Raw genomic sequence first — 7,694 nt, forward strand, 5'->3', positions numbered from 1 at the left:
AGACAACAGAGGAATGTGAGGGCTGCCCTTCGCAGCAAAATTAAACTCACCCAAGGTAACGCAATCTTCTATCGTCGGAGTCGGATTCAGAAACGGACAAGAGTAAACCAAGGGAGCTAAACAGAGAAGACAGAAGTAAGTTGAAGTGCTGATAAAAACGTAGCTGGGTTCGTGTAGTTTCTGATCAGCGACACAAAAAAGTCTGTGTTATGGGAAACTTACAGTATAGGAACATTGGTTAATAAATTACAGCGTAGGCAGCAGGAGAAAGACAGGTGTTGCGTATGAACCTTAATGGATGTTGGCAGATACGTGGTTTGTTCAAGAAGAATCGAAACCTGGTTGGCAGAAATACATTTATTGATCTGGAGGCACAGAAGCCTAATCCCCATCAGAGTAGTCTCCTTCGTAATGCATACCTCTGCTGCCGTTCCCATCACTTTTGCAAAGTCTCCTGGAACCCTTTCTGGAATACTCCACGATGTCTTCTCTTGAGACAAATCATGTTCTTTAATGGGCACTGGCAACTTGAAAAATAGTCAAAAGTTACGCGGAGCCATGGGAAAATCGTGACTAACATTAGGAATATTGTGTTTGACGAGGAAAGTCTCTGACAGATGCGCAGTATAAGTGGGCGCTTTACTTTGACGGAGCTGCCGAACTCTAATGCTGCGAAACTGAGATATCACTGGGATAGTCACACAGCGGGGGAAGACCCAACAGTATGTGGAGTCAGGTGTTGGTTCAATGGAGTCCGTGGGAAGACAAAATGAACAACGGACAACACAAAAATAATGACTTCATGGCTTAATGAGGACTATTGGAATACAGTGTAACTGAGAAGCACACCTGTGTGCACAATAGTGGTAAACTAATCCTGGGAACCTTGACCTGCTTTTCAGTTTGAAATAGCAGTTTTAAATTATATACTTAGTTAGTATATACTTTTGAGTTGTTACTTGACATGATCAATTTGGAGATACGCTATCTTTAATTGTTTACGTTTACTGGATCCAGAAAAAAATCCTTTAGTAGTAAAAATTGCCACTTTTCATTTTTATTGATTACTAGTTTCGGCTAAATCTTTTAGCCATCTCCAAACTTGTAATTATCCATAAAACAGCATGTAGGGAAATGGTGTAGTACGAACTACCAGTACAACAGTTCCCGATGTGAATACATACCACTGGGTAAAACTTTCTCTGTGTACAATAACCAACCGATAGGACATGTGGTGTCACCGCCAGACACCACACTTGCTAGGTGGTAGCCTTTAAATCGGCCGCAGTCCGTTAGTATACGTCGGACCCGCGTGTTGCCACTATCAGTGATTGCAGACCGAGCGCCGCCACACGGCAGGTCTAGGGAGACTTCTTGGCACTCGCCCCAGTTGTACAGCCGACTTTGCTAGCGATGGTTCACTGACAAATTACGCTCTCATTTGCCGAGACGATAGTTAGCATAGCCTTCAGCTACGTCATTTGCTACGACCTAGCAAGACGCCAGTATCATTTGCTATTTATCTTGTAATGCATGTACCGTCAGACCGATGTTCACCAATTATGGATTAAAGTTAAGTATTCCAACAGCTACGTACTTTATTTGCTAGACTCAAATCCTTTAACTGTTCTAGACCTCACGCCAGCCTGCGTGAGCTTAAACGCGTGCCTTTCGGCTTCACCTCCTAGTGGCTTGGCTGTCTTGCCAAGTCACAACAGGACACATCGGCGAAAATTTTGTGAAAGCTACATAATTAAATCTTACTACAAAGCTAGATGAAACATTGTAAAATCAGATAAATATACATTTACATCATGAATGAGCATTATGTAACATTCCGTCATCATACTAAAAGAAAAACTGAGACTACATAACTCTTACCTATGACTAAGAGATCGTCGCAACCACTTTGTAATAACTTTGTATCACATAATCTTCACATGTGCAGAGTGAGATCACAAAACACTACGTTGCTCTAGACCCTTCACACCAGTAAACAGTACATAAGTTTAATTCAGTTATTTGAGGATGTCATATCAAGTGTGGAAATATTGCATTACATAGACACATGTGGAGCATGAACAGTAAGGTTTATAGAATGAGTTACTCATAACACGTAGCAACGATGAACGACAAGGTACTCGCTTCGGCAGCACATTTACTAAAACTGGAACGATACAGACTCCGCAGCTCGTGGTCGTGCGGTAGCGTTCTCGCTTCCCACGCCCGGGTTCCCTGGTTCGATTCCCGGCGGGGACAGGGATTTTCTCTGCCTCGTGATGACTGGGTGTTATGTGCTGTCCTTAGGTTGGTTAGGTTTAAGTAGTTCTAAGTTCTAGGGGACTGATGTCCCATAGTGCTCAGAGCCATTTGAATCCATTTGGAACGATACAGAGAAGATTAGCATGGCCCCTGCGCAAGGATGACGCGCAAAATCCTGAAGCGTTCCACATTTTTTAAGATCGTAAGAGATGGAAAAGAGCCACCGTGGTACAACAACCGACTTAGGAAACTGCTGCGGAAGCAAAGGGAACTTCACAGCAAACATAAACATAGCCAAAGCCTTGCAGACAAACAAAAATTACGCGAAGCGAAATGTAGTGTGAGGAGGGCTATTGGAGAGGCGTTCAATGAATTCGAAAGTAAAGTTCTATGTACTGACTTGGCAGAAAATCCTAAGAAATTTGGGTCTTATGTCAAAGCGGCAGGTGGATCAAAACAAAATGTTCAGACACTGTGACCAAAATGGTTCTGAAACAGAGGATGACAGACTAAAGGCCGAAATACTAAATGTCTTATTCCAAAGCTGTTTCACAGAGGAAGAATGCACTGTAGTTCCTTCTATAGATTGTAGCACAGATGACAAAATGGTAGATATCGAAATAGACGACAGAGGGATAGAGAAACAACTAAAATCGCTCAAAAGAGGAAAGGCCGCTGGACCTGATGGGATACCAGTTCGATTTTACACAGAGTACGCGAAGGAACTTGCTCCCCTTGGCAAAAATGGTTCAAATGGCTCTGAGCACTATGGGACTTAACATCTGAGGTCATCAGTCCCCTAGAACTTAGAACTACTTAAACCTAACTAACCTAAGGACATCACACACATCCATGCCCGAGGCAGGATTCGAACCTGCGACCGTAGCGGTCGCGCGGTTCCAGACTGAAGCGCCTTTAACCGCGTGGCCACACTGGCCGGCTTTGCTCCCCTTCTTGCAGCGGTGTAACGTAGGTCTCTAGAAGAGCGTAGCGTTCCAAAGGATTGGAAAAGGGCACAGGTCATCCCCGTTTTCAAGAAGGGACGTCGAACAGATGTACAGAACTATAGACCTATATCTCTAACGTCGATCAGTTGTAGAATTTTGGAACACGTATTATGTTCGAGTATAATGACTTTTCTGGAGACTAGAAATCTACTCTGTAGGAATCAGCATGGGTTTCGAAAAACACGGTCGTGTGAAACCCAGCTCGCGCTATTCGTCCACGAGACTCAGAGGGCCATAGACACGGGTTCACAGGTAGATGCCGTGTTTCTTGACTTCCGCAAGGCGTTCGATACAGTTCCCCACAGTCGTTTAATGATCAAAGTAAGAGCATATGGACTATCAGACCAATTGTGTGATTGGATTGAGGAGTTCCTAGATAACAGAACGCAGCATGTCATTCTCAATGGATAAAAGTCTTCCGAAGTAAGACTGATTTCAGGTGTGCCGCAGGGGAGTGTCATAGGACCGTTGCTATTCACAATATAAATAAATGACCTGGTGGATAACATCGGAAGTTCACTGAGGCTTTTTGCAGATGATGCTGTGGTGTATCGAGAGGCTGTAACAATGGAAAATTGTACTGAAATGCAGGAGGATTTGCAGCGAATTGACGCATGGTGCAGTGAATGGCAATTGAATCTCAATGTAGACAAGTGTAATGTGCTGCGAATACATAGAAAGATAGATCCCTTATCATTTAGCTACAAAATAGCAGGTCAGCAACTGGAAGCAGTTAATTCCATAAATAATCTGGGAGTACGCATTAGGAGTGATTTAAAATGGAATGATCATATAAAGTTGATCGTCGGTAAAGCAGATGCCAGACTGAGATTCATTGGAAGAATCCTATGGAAATGCAATCCGATAACAAAGGAAGTAGGTTACAGTACGCTTGTTCGCCCACTGCTTGAATACTGCTCAGCAGTGTGGGATCCGTACCAGATAGGGTTGACAGAAGAGATACAGAAGATCCAACGGAGAGCAGCGCGCTTCGTTACAGGATCATTTAGTAATCGCAAAAGCGTTACGGAGATGATAGATAAACTCCAGTGGAAGACTCTGCAGGAGAGACGCTCAGTAGCTCGGTACGGGCTTTTGTTAAAGTTTCGAGAACATACCTTCACCGAAGAGTCAAGCAGTATATTGCTCCCTCCTACGTATATCTCGCGAAGAGACCATGAGGATAGAGTCAGAGAGCCCACACAGAAGCATACCGACTTTCCACGAACAATACGAGACTGGAATAGAAGGGAGAACCGATAGAGGTACTCAAAGTACCGTCCACCACACACCGTCAGGTGGCTTGTGGAGTATGGATGTAGATGTAGATGTAGAAAATTCCCGCATCATAGCAGGCTGGACGCTAAACGATGTCTGTCAGAGCTACCATGCAAACAATGTTCCACCAGGTGACGCTACTGGCTGAACATTTATTGAAGCTTAAAAACTACTGAACAATTTAGACTCAGTAGATCAGATTTGGCACAGGATACAACTGTGGTAGTGTCTTACTCACAAATTCCATACAAATTGTACGGATGCCAAGCACAAAGATACGTCACATAGTTTGTCTGTGTGTGTGTGTGTGTTTTCAACCTGGACCTAGAAGCGACGGAGAGGCCCTCAGTGGTTCACAAGCCCGCCCCCCCCCCCAAACAGGTCACAGGAGTCCACCCACCCCACTGCCTCCCCACACCAAACAGGGTTATTGTTTGGTTGACCACCAGTGGACCCACCTGGGAACGTATCATACCAGACGACTGTAGCCCCAAATGTTGCTTGGTAGAGTAATTATGGTGTATGTGTACGTGGAGACATTGTTTGCACAGCAGTCGCCGCTATAGTGTAACTGAGGCGGAATGAGGGGAACCATCCCGCATTCGCAGAGGCAGATGGGAAACCGCGAGGCTGGCCAACACACTAGACATCGACGCTATTCCGCCGGGCGGATTCGTGTGCCAGTGACCGGCACGCCTTCCCGCTCGGGAAGCAGCGCGTTACATCGCGCGGCTAACTAGGCGGGAACTTTAGCTGTGTTTGGCATCCACACAATTTTCCTATTGACTGCCTCTGCCACAGCTGTACGGTACAAAAAAGAAGAAAACCATTCTTATACTGTGCGATCACTGCTTTGTTTCCGTGCCTCCTGTCTATGTGTAATTTGTAAAGAAGATTTGTAACAATATGTTGTCTGTAAAGATAGCATTATCTTTGTGTCTGCATTTGTACAGTATACACTGTTAACTTCTTGAAATCTTTTGCTACTGTGACAATGTATTATACCTGTATGGCTTCTGTTTGGTTGGGACTTCATGTAAGAGTTAATCAATAAGTTGCTTGAGTTTTTTCGTAGAGGTTTTGTTCTTTGATACTCAGTTTATTCTTTGTATGATTGTTAATGCCATCTGGCGTCTCTGACTACATTGGTGTGAGAGTCTTTGTATCAGTGATTTATGTACTCACGTTCCTGAGCTTTGCTTTGTATTTTATTCTAAATATGAGTAGAAAATGCTGTAGTATGGATGAAAAATTTTCATTATTAACGATTCTTATACTGTTTCTTCTTCTCGCCAAATCTGTGTTGTGATGATGATATATCGAAATGCGTAACGGTGAAACTATTAATTTGTGAGGAAGAAATTTGCAAAAGTGTATCCTGTTCTCAGGTGATGGTTCCGGACATGGGTTCCCACACTGCTTGCTTAAGATACCATTTGCAATGTCAGTATATTTTTTTACACCGTCCATAGCTCCCCTAAGAGAAAAACCTTTGTTTTGTATTGCGGCGTAGCTACGTTAAAAAGAAGTCTCATTCTAGTCATATCGAAAAGTCTACCGCGCGTTACTTGCTCTGATAAAAATTTATGATCCAGAAACGTTAATGATACTACAGTATTTTGCAATATCTAACGACATACACAAGAAAAATTACGAAGAGTTTACAATAAAAACACGACATCTACATCTAGATCTAGATCTACATGTATATTCTGCAAATCACACTGAAGTGCCTGGCAGAGGGTTCATCGAACCCCTTTCAAAGTTCTCTATTATTCCAATCTCAAATAGCGCGCGGAAACAATGAACACCTATGTCTTTCCGTACCAGCTCTGATTTCCCTTATTTTATCGTGGTAATCGTTCCGCCCTGTGTAGGTCGGTCTCAACAAAATATTTTCACATTCGGAGGGGAGTTGGTGACTGGAATTTCGTAAGAAGATTCCGTCGCAACGAAAAACGCCTTTCTTTTAATGATTTCCAGCCCAAATCCTGTGTCATTTCTGTTACACTATCCCATATTTCGCGATAATACAAAACGGGCTGCCTTTCACTGAACGTTTTCGGTGTAACCCTGCAGTCCTATCTGGTAAGAATCCCACGGATACCACACCGCGCAACAGTATTCCAAAAGAGGACGGACTAGCGTAGTTAGGCAGTCCCCTTAGTAGCTCTTACATTTTCTAAGTGTCGTGCCAATAAAACGCAGTCTTTGGTTAGCCTTCCCCACAACATTTTCTACGTGTTTTTTTCCAATTTAAGTTATTCGTAATTGTAATACCTAGGTATTTAGTTGAAGTTACGGCTTTTAAATTAGACTGATTTCTCGTGTAACCGAAGTTTAACGAGTTCCTTTTAGCACTCATCTGGATGACCTCACACCTTTAGTTATTTAGGGTCAACTGCCAGTTTTCGCACCGTTTAGATATTTTCTCTAAATCGTTTTGCAGTTTATTTTGATCTTCTGATGATTTTATTAGAAATCATTTATACAGATAAGGAACAGCAAAGGCCTATAACACTACCTTGGGGAACGCCAGAAATCACTTCTGTTTTACTCGATCACTTTCCGTCAATTTCTACGAACTGTGACCTCTCTGACAGGAAATCGCAACTCCAGTCACATAACTGAGGCGATATTCCATAAGCACGTAATTTTACTACGAGCCGCTTGTGTGTTACAGTATCAACGCCTTCCGGAAATCCAGAAATACGGAATCGATCTGAAATCCCTTGTCAATAGCACTCAGCACTCTACGTGAATAAAGAGCTATTTGTGTTTCACAGGAACGATGTTTTGTAAACCCATGTTAACTGTGTGTCAATAGACGGTTTCGTTGGAGGTATCTCATAATGTTCGAACAAAATATATGTTCTAAAATCCTGCTGCAATCGACATTAACGATATGGGCCTGTAATCTAAGTGGATTACTTCTACTACCTTTCTTGAATATTTGTGTGACCTGTGCAACTTTCCAGTCTTTGGGTACAGATCTTTCGTCGAGCGAATGGTTGTATATGATTGTTAAGTATGGAGCTAAAGAATCAGCATACTCCGAAAGGAACTTAATTGGTAAACAGTCTGGACCAGAAGAGTTGCTTTAATTAAGTGATCTGAGTTGTTTCACTACTCAGAGGATATTTATTT

At 42.9% G+C, this 7,694-nt stretch overlaps 1 non-coding gene across 1 annotated transcript; it reads left to right on the forward strand.

Annotated features, from left to right (window-relative positions):
- Nucleotides 1-2,354: 2,354 nt before the first annotated feature.
- Nucleotides 2,355-2,457, forward strand: LOC126485625 (U6 spliceosomal RNA). Its single transcript, XR_007588049.1, has one exon. It is a non-coding gene; the product is annotated as a U6 spliceosomal RNA (small nuclear RNA).
- Nucleotides 2,458-7,694: the final 5,237 nt, after the last annotated feature.

The sequence above is a fragment of the Schistocerca serialis genome, chromosome 6, assembly GCF_023864345.2.
Source record: "Schistocerca serialis cubense isolate TAMUIC-IGC-003099 chromosome 6, iqSchSeri2.2, whole genome shotgun sequence".
Taxonomy (NCBI): domain Eukaryota; kingdom Metazoa; phylum Arthropoda; class Insecta; order Orthoptera; family Acrididae; genus Schistocerca; species Schistocerca serialis.